General features: G+C 34.7%; 1 protein-coding gene across 7 annotated transcripts in view; it reads right to left on the bottom strand.

Annotated features, from left to right (window-relative positions):
- The window catches only part of LOC118169754 (sodium channel protein type 2 subunit alpha-like), a 76224-nt gene extending 61503 nt beyond the window's left edge, over nucleotides 1–14721 (bottom strand). For 4 of the 7 annotated variants that reach the window (XM_035331326.1, XM_035331331.1, XM_035331325.1 and 1 more), the window contains exons 1-3: nucleotides 14467–14721; nucleotides 6839–6972; nucleotides 6002–6188 (exon numbers count right to left, since the gene is read on the bottom strand). The gene's annotated coding sequence lies outside the window, so the exon portion shown is untranslated. The remainder of the gene's footprint in view (nucleotides 1–6001; nucleotides 6189–6838; nucleotides 6973–14466) is intronic. The other 3 variants (XM_035331328.1, XM_035331327.1, XM_035331329.1) reach the window with 3 other exon arrangements.
- Nucleotides 14722–15198: the final 477 nt, after the last annotated feature.

The raw sequence follows: 15198 nt of genomic DNA, 5'->3' as shown, positions 1-15198 counted from the left end.
GCTATACTATATGAAGTATATACTCTTGTATCTATAGTAATATAGATTATTGTATGAAGTATATTTTATTCTTCATATAATATAGTATACTATGAAGTATATACTATAAAGTATACTATGAAGTAGAAATATAAAATCTATAAACTGGTATTTTTCTACTTAAATTTATCTTCTCATATTTTTTTCAAGTATCAGTCATCTAACTTTACGAATTTAAATAATTAAATTAAACCAAAATGTTGTATGGTTAATGTTGTTTAAATTACAGCACCTGAATTATGGGAGGAACAAGCATAATTTGTTCTTACTGGCAGTTTATTGTGCTGAAATTTAATTTTAGATACTGAAGCAGGTTAGGCTCCACTTATTGTGATTGTCTGTGAGATGTAAATCAAAACCTCAAGTCTTTTAGGTAAAATGAAAGAAGATGTGCAATCAAGGCCATGCGGGAAATTAATGTTGTCCTGATTTCTTGCGAGGCAAGGATCATAACGTTATTTCAGACTAAAACTAACTAGAAATTTAAGATTGTGGTTCCCTATGAATGACTTCTGTGCCAGTGCCAGCTGATGTAGTTTCTGCTGATTTTTCCTCCTGTCTTCACCAAACTCGATACTGTAACACAGGTCTCCTTATGCATGTGCATAAGCCATGCAGCACATCAGCTGAAAGTAACATTCTTCCAAGTCATTCTACAGTGGAACCTGTTGCTCATACTGGTGCAGCACACAGCACAATAGTGAGGTTAGAATGGATGGAGGGAGGAATAGCAGAATGCTGATCTGGTTATGGAGCTAAGGAGAAGTGCCACTAAGCAGGACATGATAGCCTTATTTGATGTCTACTTTGCAAGAGTATGAGGCATATAAATAATATATAAAACTATTTTTTAATATATATTTTAAAAATTATTAAAACTTTTTTTTTCTTAGTGAGTTTCAGTGCCTGAAATTAATTGTTTTAATTGTGTTTTCTGTACATGAAGCCATTCTATCTTCCCTACATTATCTCATGAATCCACAACATCTATGTGCTGGAGTTGCCAAGTCTGGATTTGAGATGTAATATTGTATTCATTTGCATTCATTCAGTAATCTTTTGCCTAAAGTTCCTTGCCTGTCTGGAGCAGTTTGTACAAATTGTAAACAGATGCACAATCTCCAATGAAGTGCTATAGTAATGATCTTAGGAAATAATGATTTCCTTTTTGAGTGACTTCACTAGAAATGCATGTATCTGTATTGCCTGATGTCCACAAAGTGGTCAACAAATGACTGGGGAAAGTAATATTAGCAGACTTGGGGTTTCACCATATTTGTCAGACTATTTTAAAACATGCTTTAAATAGTTTTCTTGACAAGGTGGAAACATTATTAGAGTCCTGCCTCTATTACTGACTAGTGTAGACATCTGTACTACTGACATCTCTCCTGGCTGCTTCTATTGCACATGAAGTTTCTTCCTCTACTAAATATGCCCAGTATTTATGCCAATTATCTGATTTAGATAACATTGCTTAGCAGAAGAACACACAAATATGTATTCAATTATTGTTTCTGTACATGACATAGTTTAACAAAACAATGAAACAAAAGTAATTCTGTTGCCTGCATGGACCCCTGAGCAAGCTCTTAGCAGTCCTTGAGCTATAAACCGTTGACAGATTCTCTCTTCTTCCTTCAGTGATTCTGTAATTGCTTATATCCTGTGACTAAACTGCCAGGACAGGAATGATACTGGGTAGAATTCAGACAAGGAAAGATTTCTGCCTAGCTAATCATTTCAAAATAGCTTTCATTAAAAAGGTATCTTTTAGGAATAGTCTCAAAAATACATGTAAGATCTGAGTAGTTTAGAAAGTTAATGCAACACTGCACTGAAACCTCAGCTCTCTCAGGGCCCCTCAGTACCTGGTACTGCTCAGCAAAATGAATTTCAAGTATTTGAAATACAAGTCGGGCCTAGATCCTGTATGTGTACAGGCCTATGATTCAATAGATTTGGAAAGAAAAAATGAGCTCCAGGTTATTATTAAAAACACCTTTATGTCAAATAAATCCATTTAGTTCTGTCTTCACATTTCATTCCACAAATCCCTTTCTAGTTTTCCTTCAGTGCCTTCCTTTAAATACAAAGACTGAGCAAGACAAGTTATCCACATACGTTCATAATTTTATGCATTTTTCAGTTAATTATATTATGCCCATGGATAGCTTGTTAAATTTTATTTTGAATATAATTATCTTCTCAGCATTTACACAGAAAATGACTCAGAAAGTAAGTGAAATATCTGTGCTAACGATGTCAAATTAATTTTTGTGTCTCTCTGAAAAAGGCAAAGGAAGTGGCCTGAAGGCCACTTTTTTATGATATTTTAAATCAGGCAAGTGGTAAAATTGAAAGTGTCACTGTAAGAATTAGGTGGATAGTATGATTATTTATTAAAATCACTAGGTTATCTAACAGGTTATTTGCGTTTTGCATGAAACGATCCACAAACACTCTTCAAAATTTTTAAAGTGTAAAAATAGCAAATCTTGCAGTGTCTTATGGGATGCTTTTTCGTTTAGAACACTAGTATTAGAATTATTTTCCTGCCTTTTTTTTTTTTTTAACCTTGGAAAAGCTGACTATGAGACTTTCATTCCATTAAAATTGAAACACTGGCACACAAACATGTATTGGCTTAAGTGCAAGACTAATGAATGGAATCTGTAAAATTCTGTAAAATTTTGGAATCTGTAAAAAATCTAGAATCTGTAAAATCTGTATATCATAATTTTATTATTCTAGTCTTTAATTCGAGAGGCTGTAATTCAGGAACAATATCTTCCTATGTGTCAAGCAGAACAGTACCCTCTCAGATGCTAAAACATGGGTTAATAAATAAATAAATAAATAAATAAATAAAATTGCTCTAAATCACAAGCATTCATGAGACTAGTTGTATTGCATTAGGCCAGTAAAGACATTAGTCCAAATACAAAGGATGGGGCTCCCACTGTAGGAGAGACATAAACAACACAGTTAGTGGTATCACTTCAGCATCAGCTAGAGATTATTTTCTGCTGCTTTAAAAGTGTACAAGTGTGCTGATGTCATCAGAAAATTACCTCAACTCTAAGTACTGCTGTCCTAACAAGTAATGAGTACAGAGGGACTATATGTAGGCAGAGTCTAAAGGAATGAGTCATAATAACTCCCTGTCTTACTATTTGGAAAGTTGTTATCCAAAATTCAGGCATTATTTTTCAGGAAGTAAAGACAAGTTATCTTTCAGTTATTATGTTCTGATCAAATTCCAAATTGGGTAATAATTGCATTCAACTTACCACAAAAACAAAGGGAGAGGTAAATGTTAGTTTGGTGCAAAGATTATGTAGTAAGAAATACTCTTACTGAAATTTCTCATGACATCTGTACACAGAGGGTAATTTCACAGGATAAAATCCCCTTATCTGATGAAAGCTTCAAAGTTTTTTTTTTTTTTTTTTTTTTACAGTTATAGATTATCAGCTTTTCGTAATTAACGTTTACCTTGTTTTTTCCTGGCATCTTTGAACTATTTTTTACTATTTTAAAGTACTGCTTTAAAAATATTTGAGTAAGAAATAGACCTCTCTCTCTCAAAAAAAAAAACCAACACCAGCACCAGCACCAAAAAACAAAACAAAACAAAACAACAACAACACAAAAACCCACACCCAAAATGTTACTGCTATAATTCAAAGTGCGATGCATTCATGCAATGCAATTCAGAGTTAATTGAGTTATGTAAAATGACATCCACACAAAACTTCCTGTGGATCCTAAGACAAGGAGTCCCAGGAATCCGTGAATGTTAGTTCCACAGAAGCAGGTATTTTCAAGGTAAGGAGTGGCTTCCTGAAAGCTGAAAACAGCCTCCAGCATTTAGCACCTGCTCTCAACCTGTCTCTTCTTAAAACAGTAATCTACTGATTTAAACTATGATAATTTGTGTTCGTATTTCCTAACTGACTACTTGTAGGATTTGTTTTCCCTTCTTCCATTCTTTGCAACATTTATCACCCATCTATTGTGTCATTTTCCTTAGACTATAATTTATCTGTAGCAATGACTATAATTTTTGTATGGATTTGTAAAGTCAGCCTCAGTAGCCTGTAGGCATTAGTGTTTCGCAACTATACAGAATAAAAATAATGAATCAGGTATTTATTAATAAAATTAATAGTGGTAATAAATAATGGGATACAAAATACTTTTTATGAGAATACAAAATCAACTAATATGGAATATAGCAGAAATAATATTTATATAATAAAATCTTACTTTGTAAATTATTTACAACAGGGTAGTAGTTGGCTGAATGTGGATTGGTTGGTCACATTGACTGAAACCTTACTAAAGAACAGTAAATGAAGGAGATGTTAACGCATAATGTGGTCTTACACAAGATGTGAAAGCATGTAAACTACATTTGAAGAATCCCAACCAAAAAAAAAAAAAAAAAGTTTGGAATTCTAGGCAGAATACAATTTATGAGGTTCAGTCTGACCAACAGAAGATTTGACAGATGGGCAAACACTCCAAACTGATTTGATCAGAGACTGGAAAGAAACCTCAGACCTATCTGATAAATTCAGAAGCTGCTCTTTGGGATATCTTTGGACACTGCTCTCTCAGCAGGAGACATCATTATGGTTATTCTTATTTTCTTTGTGCCCACTGGTGTCACACACTCATATCTTTTCTTTCCACCATCTGCCTCACTGCAACAGTCACTTTTGAATTACTTTGTTCATCTACCTTGTCTTCTCCTACCTAGGACCACAAATAGTAGCTTATGATTCTTATATCCATGCCAATGTATGCCGTATCTGGTAAGTTGGAGCAAGCAAAAATAAGAAGGTTTTGTAGAGAAATCATAGAATCATAGAATATCCTGAGTTGGAAGGGACCCTTAAGGATCATCAAGTCCAACTCTTGACACCGCACAGGTCTACCCAAAAGTTCAGACCATGTGACTAAGTGCACAGTCCAATCTCTTCTTAAATTCAGACAGGCTCGGTGCAGTGACCACTTCCCTGGGGAGCCTGTTCCAGTGTGCAGCCACCCTCTCTGTGAAGAACCCCCTCCTGATGTCAAGCCTAAATTTCCCCTGCCTCAGCTTAACCCCGTTCCCGCGGGTCCTGTCACTGGTGTTAATGGAGAAAAGGTCTCCTGTCTCTCGACACCCCCTTACGAGGAAGTTGTAGACTGTGATGAGGTCTCCTCTCAGCCTCCTCTTCTCCAGGCTGAACAGGCCCAGTGACCTCAGCCGTTCTTCGTACGTCTTCCCCTCCAGGCCTATCACCATCTTCGTAGCCCTCCTCTGGACACTCTCCAACAGTTTCATGTCCTTTTTATACTGTGGTGCCCAGAACTGCACACAGTACTCGAGGTGAGGCCGCACCAGCGCAGAGTAGAGCGGGACAATCACCTCCCTTGACCTACTAGCGATGCCGTGCTTGATGGACATGGATTCCACAGATATGTACCTGCAAGTTGTAAAACCCCCAAAATAAACATTTTGACCTATTTATTTATAAAAATGGGCCATAAACTCCAGGATTTTTTTTAATGGAGGCCTGCCTTATATTTTCTTTGACACTATAAGTTGCGTCTGAGAAAGTGTGAAAAGAGATCACATGTGCCTAAAGTATTTGAGAGGAAATCTGAAGAAGGACATATAACCTTATTCAACTTAAGAGGAAGAGGAGGGATCTCTTTCTTAACCCATCAGCCTAACTGGAATACAATACTTACTTTTTTGCAAATACCTTCCAATGTTAAAAATCCTTAAGTTCTAATGGAAATAACTACTGTAAACATAACACAAAAATTTCTACAGGTAGACATTATTAAAGATGTTCAATTCATTTTCCAGCTGATATTTTAGAGAAGATATAAAGCGCCATATTAAATGGACATCATATGAAGTGAAACACAATGTCTGGCTGAGAAGAAAGGATAGGCTTACCTTTATTTTTCTAAGAAATGCCAGGTCAGAATTTAGCGAATGGATCTTTTGCTATCACAAAAACATAAAAGCTGCATTTCTAGCAGAAAATAGATTTTTTTAAAAAAGTTCCTCCTCGGGAGCTGAAGCTTCTTCAAGACTGGAAGTTTCTTCAAGGCTCTATTATTCTTTATTCTTGTGTCCAGAGCTTCTCAAAATGATTTTCAGTAGACAAAAATAAGTTTATATGTTACATTTATATATATATATATATACATTTATATATATACAAATTTATTTCAACCTAAGAACAAAGATATTTGGGAAAAGCAGCATAGAACATGGGCTAATGTACAAACCAACACAGAACACTTCAAAATATCCTTTAAGTGGTGTGAATTTTTAAAATTCCATTTATTCTTTTACATGTTTATACTGAAAGGGAAAAAAAAGAAGTTTTGTTGAGACTACTATATGATTAGTGCTTTCTTTGGTAGACAAGTGATAACTGTGCCCAACTTTACAGGTACAGTTCTTATCTGTTGCTCAGGAAACTGCAAAGATTGTCTTAACCAAGAATAAAAAGTTCATTCAATCTAAATTTGGAGGAAAACATGGATAGTCCTGCAAGCAATTTATCTTAGAGAATGTTTTTATAAGTGTTTTGTGTGTGTGTGTGTGTGCAACAAAATTTTTCTTCCACCTCAAGAAATACAAAGGACAGTTTCATCTCCAGATTCCTCAGTCTTCAGATTGCATCATTACAAGTGCTGACCACAGGTTAGCTGTGGCTTTCTCAGTCTTTAAAGCTTTAATAATCTGAGTATATAGTTCATTAAATTTAAATGGTCTACTTACATCTTGCAAACTTTGGTCTTCAGCCATTGAGATTGATATGAGATGTCTTTGAGAAATTTATTCTCATTTGAACTATATTTATTTTTGGCTCTTTCCTTACTTTTTTTCTGTTGTCATTATTTTTTTTCTTATTCCTAGAGAAGAAAAGAAAGACATTCCTCTCCTTTAGGTATTTGCATCTGCCAAAGCAGACCTTATATTGCTTTTCCCCAAATACAATGAGAATGAGCAGCCATTGTAAAACCTATAGATAAAGAAAATTTGTGTAGACACAGATCTGCTCAAAGAGAACACAGAATTTGGGAAAACAGAAACTGAAAGCTTTCTACTAGACCACTGCTTCTCTTGCAAAGACAGATCTCCAAGAACTCCTACAGAAAATATGTTCAAAATACTAATCTAGAATTTGCCTAGTACTAGTTACTATTAATCTAGAATGACATTTTCCAAAAGATGTAAGTGGTACCACAACTGTAGTTTCTGTTTGTTTAACAATATAACATAAAGTCATTCAGGAGATTGCTCACAGCAAACTCTTTTAGTGCCCTGGTCATTTTGAGTAAGGCACTGTTTCAGCACATCTTGCTGTGGTGAGTCACTACTGAAGAGGCTCCACTGAAGACATCTGAAAGCTGTGTCTCCACTACTACCCTCAGGGGATCTTGACTCTGAGACTGCCACCAATGATACTTATCCACCAATGCAAAGTTTTTACTGAATGCAGCTTTCCCTGGAAGTACATATCGGAATTCCTCATCCCCTTGCCTATTGGGTACATCTGGATTCTGCCTCTGAATTAGCATTGTGCTGAAATCTAATCTCATGGTCAGATACAGGGCAAACAACAACTAAAAAAGTTAAGTGCTGTTGCTTGCAGGCTTTAAAATAACATGAAGGAGATACTGTAGCTTCCTAATGAAAGAGTAATCACTAATGCTAAGTATGACACTAATTTTCAAAAGGAGGAGTTTAACTTCTAGTCAGTTGATAAAATATTTGCTAGTGTGCAAAAAGTGGAGGCATTCATATTAAACATGAACAATTTAAATAACTCTAGAAGTGCAGGTAATTTCAATAAATCCTTATTTTGAATTAGAGCAAAAGGCAGTCACAGAGAACAGTTTTTCACATGGAACTCCATGGTCTAGCCTTCATCTCCCTATTTATTATATTTCACATATGTTTGTATTGGCTGTATGTCCTGTGGATGAGGAATACAGCTTTGTACCTACTTATACTGTAGGTCAGTGGTAGCGTTGCTCATAGTCACAGCAAAAACTGAAGAAATGAGGCTGGCAGAATTGTGAGCCCTTTTTCCTGTATTTGTAATAGGCCTAGGCCACGTCAGAGTAATTTCATTACAAAATATCGATTAAATTATAAAAATATCATCTCATATAGTTGTAAGCATCTTTCTTCTTCATAAAGCAGGTATTTGTAATCCACTGAAAAAAAATTACTATGCTTTCTTAATATTTTGCTTTAGCATTTTGTAGCATTTTATTCTAATCTTTGGATCTCAACACAAGGCTATAAACTTGCATACGCAGATTTAAATTATACATTTTTACTTTAGCTGAAGGTGACTATAGAGAAATATTTTGGTTGATATGATGTTGACCAAAATTGTTTTTATTTGGAGCAGATTATCCTGCTTCAACTTCCAAGAATGAATCACAGGTAAAATCTCAGGCATAATCAGAGGTGATTGCTGATGGACAAACTCTACATATATTCTTTCCTAGCTGTGGGACTATTTTCTGAACTCTTCTGCCTATATGGCATCAGCATTTCTTTTAAGACTGGTTGGAATATCCTTCAAATTGTGAGATATAATATTAAAAATATATATATTTCAAACTATATGCTCATGCACTTCAGCTCCCTTTCAATGTAATGATGAGCTGGAAAAGATAGTTGCATATTGTCACATTGTCTTGTGGCAAAATGTGTTGATTCCTCTGAAATGTAATTTAGAAGATAAACAGGGTTATTCAAAATTAGACACTCCTATCAAGATTTTAGGACAATCTGCCAATGATGGTTTCTGCTAAGCGAAATCTAGTTAGTGACAAATGCAAGACGATGAATAAATATCCTTGGTCACTATATGAATATTTGAAGCGTTAAGTGATTAAAAAAAATGTTAACCCAATTTTAGATTGACAAGAAACATTTATCCACAAAACTAATGGTCCTGATTCAGAATAATTTGTTGCCTGTTCCCCATACCCTATATCCAACTAATTCCTAATCTTTTTTGTACTCAAATTAAAATTGAAATATGCTGAGAAGTGAAGCACTTGAACATACACCACAATCCACTGTTGTAGTTTTAAATAATTCACAATAAAACCTCAATTAGCAATATCTAAATATATCACAATCACTTTTACTTTCTAAAAAAAAAAAAAAAGCAAAAAAAAAAAAGCTCTGTTTGTAAAATAATAGTATTTACTAAAATTTTCTAGAGAAACTTATGAAAGTGCACTTGCAACACAAAACATTGCTCGTGAACCTCAGAAGAAGTATCAATCTAATCTTGGAAAATTAACTAAATCACTAAGAACCATGCAGTTGGAACGCTTATTTTCCAAGCATTACTAAGTCCCAGAAACTAATCAATACAAAATATGAAAGAATAAAACTTGTACAGCACAAGATTAATGGATTGTATTTAGACTTTGACAGTTGTCTAGGGAACTGAAAGGAAAAAAATGGAACTTCTGACTGAGAGGCATATACAGAATTCTCAGCTGAACGTGATTGTTGCTACACAAGGACAAGAAAGCGCAGAAAGGCAACGTGAAAACAGAGTGCTTTATACCTGTGGTTTAAAACAGCCAATGAAAAATTGTGCATGGATTTCTTCAATTTTCCTTGTTATGGAACTGCCAGTAGAACTTAATTAAGCCCTAATTTTGGAATGTTTTCTGAATGGATTATGGAAATACAATTTTGACCTAGTCACTACATGTATATAAGAACTCCAAAGCAGCAAAGTTCATGATATACCACTTCTTTAAAAGGTATCTTTTATTGTAATGTTGAAACTAAGTACATCAGCTCAATATTGTACTAATTAGAGGCCTATGGTTTTAAGTAATACACTCTACAGAATCATGGCCAAAGTTTTATAGAAGCTAATAGAATTCTAGCATTCTTCCTGTTATAACACAAACTAACACAATTTGATATATAGGAATTATGAGGCAGGTAACTCAAACTGGTATTAATGAAAACCTTTCAGGAGGATTCCTTTTGAAATATTTTTGTGTGGAATCATGGTTAAGTGAGAAGGGGCATGACTTAATTACAACTCAGGTTTTGAAGGACCGTGAAAAAGATGTAGGCCTGGGGTTGATAACCATGAGTGATGTTGCAACTAGAATATGCAGAACTATGTGTAGCAGGAGAGACGACATCACTCCGCATGAGCGACACCGTCCTACCAATCATGCTAGTGCTAGAGACGCGTGCACAGAGAAACTTGACCAATCATAAGTTGTTGTCGGCGCATGCTGTAGTTAGTTGCCTATATATACTCTGTTAGAACATGCAATAAAGGAGAACAATCATACTAGCATCGAGACTCCATTGTTACTCTGGATCACTCCTATTCTGACATTTTTGTATTGCTTTTGGTCAGAACTTGGGTCAGACCTTTTTGTACAAAGACTTTGGCCTTTAAGAAGAACCAAATTTTTAATAAACAATGCCTAATTCAAGCATAAATCATCAAGGATCTTGCTGAGCATTTATACCAGGATCACAGAGACAATAATAGTACTGACAGTCTTCTAAGTCTTTTTCCATACTGACACCTGTGATATCCTTTCAGATTTACTAGTGTCCTTCACATTTTCAGTCAGGAAATCCTGCAGAGAAATATGAGAATCTGCCTGATGCAGTGCCTATATAGGGAGTCAGCTGTATGTGTTATTCATATTATGTTTGACTGGTCTATACACATTCAGTAGCAACATCACACGACAGACGTCAGCTTTGCAGAGTAGGTAGTTCAACAGTATGCATTTGATATATCTTCCAGATACCTTATTTGACATATTTGCCAGACTTGCTGCATATATACTACACAGTCAATGTACACATATTCAAAATTTGATCTTTTGATCAGGATTTATGACATCCACCAATCTGACAGATCAAGTCAGGAGTCCACAGAAGTTGCAGGGAAAACAGTTCCTGGTTGAAAAAGGGACCTGTACATACGGTAGCGCTATGATTTATATTTGCCTAAGTAAAACAGCTCAGTAAGGAAAGATCATTTAGAATAAAGAATTTGTTTAGAAGACTAGACAAATAATTAATCTGAGCAGAAATAACTTTTTCCTTAAGGTTTTACATGCAAAAGAGCCTCATCAAAGCTTAAGTTCTTTAATTTGATTTTACTTTATTATTATTATTATTATTATAAAACACATTCCTTGATCTGTCTTGGTAGAATAAGTGAACAGTCACTTTTTGAAGGAAGACACCGCAAAGACTGGTAACCACTTTCAAGTTTAGTAACAATTTGAAATGACAGTTTGGGTTTGGGTTGGCTGGTGCTTTTGTGTTTTGTTTTGTTTTTAAATGTTTGTTTGTTTGGTAACAGAAAGAAATCATTTTGGAATGGATAAGGATCAAAGGAGAAACCAGATACTTTTGTGACCTAGAATTTAACTTGGTTATTCCTTTTTGGGATCACAGTGATGGTACTCACATTATGGTTATTCAAGAGCATATGGTGTTCCTACTCTATATTTACGTTTTGAAGTAATGCAGTCCCTGCCTGAGTTGCTCTTATCCTGCTCTTTACCTAGTTACAAGACAAGGAAAATAAAGCAATAATTCTATCAGAATAGCATATCAGGGATTCCAGTTGTCCATAAGGAAAAAATGATGAAGGCAGATGAACTCAATGTAAGATATCAGCTCCAATATCTAGATCCTGTGGGAAGGCAGTCGATACTGAGATTAGAGTGCTATTGGCAATGTGCTTCAGAGCTTTTAATCAGGAATGGTAGCTGTAATGAGTAACAGCATCTTTCCACTAAGAGGATGCAATTTCATATAGATGGTTTTTATGGAGGTTGACACTTCATGTGATGGACTTACTGAAGCCCCAGCTCTCAGTGTGTACACCTGTTCTGTAAGCAGTCTGAATGAGTGTCAATTTTATTATGGTATTTTAAAGTTTTTATGAATTCAATGTTACACTGACAAAACAATATTCCCTGCAATTGACAAAAGTATGTATTACTGATTGACACGATAAGGTCAAAAAATACAGACTAGAGAGTAACATTGAGTGGTAAATGAGCTGATTACACTTTTTAAAGTTAAGTTTCTAACCTTTACTTAGAATTTTCTGATAAAAAACAGAGAAAATGAAGCTTCCTGAAGCTTATTTTCAGTAGTCATTTTCAGAGGTCAACAAATAGGTCATCTTAACAAAAAATGTACCAAATATCAGAAACTTGTATTTGTTTCCCCTTACATTTAACTCAAGCAGGGTTCAAGCAATTTTTTCATTTGTCACCTTATGTCACCAACATAAGGTTAAACATATGGTTAAAAAGGGCCAGGATTTTCATTTTAGGGAACAAAGTCACAGCTTGCTAGCCTGTTGCAGAGAGCTCTCTCAGCATCTGCTGTTATCTGATCCATTAAAGGTTGTGGGACTCCAGCAATGTAATACATAGGGTATATATATATATATTTATATATATGTGGGGCTGAGAATGTGAGCATCAAAAGGATACTGTCAGTCACAAAGTTCTGTCTCACATCCCACCACCCTTTTTGCATCTAAAATTCTTTGTCTGCTGAGGGTGAACAGACTTATCATCATGCTTAATCTTCAAGAGGTACAAGTTAACTCACCTGATGAAGAAAGAGGTGAAAATACAAAATGTGTCATCAACATATTGACTTTAAAAAGCATAGTTTCTATATCTTCTCCTTTCCTTTGATACCCCCAACACCCTAATTACCTGATAACAAAGGGAAATGACCAAATTACAATGCTGACAGAATCTAGGAGGGCACAGGGGAATTGTTGAATATTCTCCAGTGAAAAAGTGAAAGTCTCTACCTCTGCTAGCATCTATTATTATCTAAACAGAACTTTAAAAGATTGAGTTTAATTAGTACAGCTAAGAAAATCAGTGTGGGCTCTTAACTTCAGCTTCTTTAAAGAGAAGAAGTCATGAGCTAACAACATGAGCATAATTTCTATAAATACCAAGGCCTAATAAATAACATATCTGTTTAACAGGTGCTATGAAGCTTCAAATTACTGCACCAGCTCACATTCTAGTCTTTAACACAGTCTTTCCTCCCAAAGTGGATATGTGTGAGAACAAAATTAAATGTTAATTTGTTAGAATTAAAAAGGTTTTTGAAATCGTTTTCTTGAAAATAGGTTATGAATACACAAACATGGTATGTCTTTAAAACAAACATCATTATTATTATTACTTATTTATGTTGAAGTTACACAAGGAAGTCACAGACACATTGATTTGGCACCATAAAAATACAAATCATAAACTTCATTCTTTCGTATCACTGCTTCAGGTATAGGCCTCACTTGCTGTTCTGGGTAACACCAGAGACCCAATCCTGCTTTTATGTGGACTGAGACAATGTTTTGTAAACAGTGAGCTTATTATTATGTTGTATGTTTTTTGGCATCTTTGTATTTCTATTTTTTCTATTGAAAATTATTTCCAAATTAATACTATGATATTTTTGTATATGATAAGATAATTTTGATGTGAATGTGTGTCTGTGGAAACACTACTGAAAAAATATATATCAAAATAAGGTTTAATAGATATTTTTCTTTTACCTTTAATAACTGGCTGCTATAATTAATACTGATAACGATGAATAAGACAATAGATAAATGGAGATTAACATGAAGAAATATAATAATTCTTGTGCTGATCTATCCAAATTTTCCTATCAATAAGCATATATTAAGGTAGATGATGTTACAAACAAAATGTGAACAGTATCATTGGTGTGGACCTCTGGTTAATTAACAGTTTGTGAGCCCATTCTCTGTGCATACAAACACACAACCTGTATTCCACGAAAAAAAAAAAAGGCACAGAAAAGAAATATTTCTTTTATACATCTTTTAAAAAAATAGGGGAATTTATTCAAATAACATATAAATATTGAAAATGGCATTAGCAAATACATAGATTTTATTCCTGGATCATCAGAATCTGAGATGCTCAGAATCTTACAAGATTTGCTATTCCTAAGCCTGGATATCACCACATTTTTCTTCTTAGGTAACAAGGTCATTTCTATAAAATGCTAGGAATTAATATAGTGCACATTGATTATAAGAAATCTGATTTTGCAAGTAAGACTACTGCATCAGAACATCACATTAAGAGTAAGAGGCCAGATATCAGATTTAACTAGGTTAAAATGAAAAAATCACACCATCATCACAATCACTCAGTCCAAAATGGCTTTGAATTCCCCATTCCATCTTTGGCTCTGCCTTAACAGCAAACCAGAGAGTACAATCTGATTCCGAAATGTGGAGATCATATTGATAACATTTATTATGGGTACGATTAAATGTTTTGCCAGCTTACCTGATTGAAAGAGAATGACAAATCAATGCAAAGCCCAGCATCCAAAAATAATATGATAATATATATCTCCTCCTGAAATTGTCCAGATTTCCGTCCACAAAGCTTTACTAATTAATTATAATTTCTGTATTCTCAGTGGAAAAGAAAACACAGAGACCTTTCCAGAATCCTCTCTGATTCTGCCTCCGCTTCCTGTTCTCAGTCTCACTCTATGGTACCCAACATATATCAGAAAACAGCTTATTAGGAAGAGGGGGGTGAAGGGTGGGGGAATGGAGGGAGAGAAGAAATGAAAAAAAAATGCAGCACCTAACATGGCAGCTCCACCTACTGGTAAAGATAACGAATACGTACAAAGCGTCAGCTTATAAAGCATCTTTATCCCTGTTTATCCTGACCTGTACTTGAAACAGCTCCTGTGTAGTAAGTTCCTCTAGCCAAGAAGCAAAACAGACCAACAAAGCCACACTGATTATTGAACAACCCTTTTAAATACTTTTTCTTAAAAATTTAATAATTAAATTTAAAACCAGTTGTTTGTATGCATTTATCAGAGCTTTTAGCTGTAAATCATGGTTTCTTCTAAAAATCCATGAAAAGAGAGGACTGCATAAGTAAGACATCACAGACACTGTTACCCTAACTGGTGTATGCTGAACTTGATGATTATCTTGATACTGCCCTATTCACTATATACTACTATTCATCTTTGGCATCATTTTACTTTTTTAT

The sequence above is a fragment of the Oxyura jamaicensis genome, chromosome 7, assembly GCF_011077185.1.
Source record: "Oxyura jamaicensis isolate SHBP4307 breed ruddy duck chromosome 7, BPBGC_Ojam_1.0, whole genome shotgun sequence".
NCBI classification, from domain to species: Eukaryota; Metazoa; Chordata; class Aves; order Anseriformes; family Anatidae; genus Oxyura; species Oxyura jamaicensis.
The sequence above is the reverse complement of the archived record's forward strand: the minus strand, read 5'-3'. Positions and strand labels throughout refer to the sequence as shown.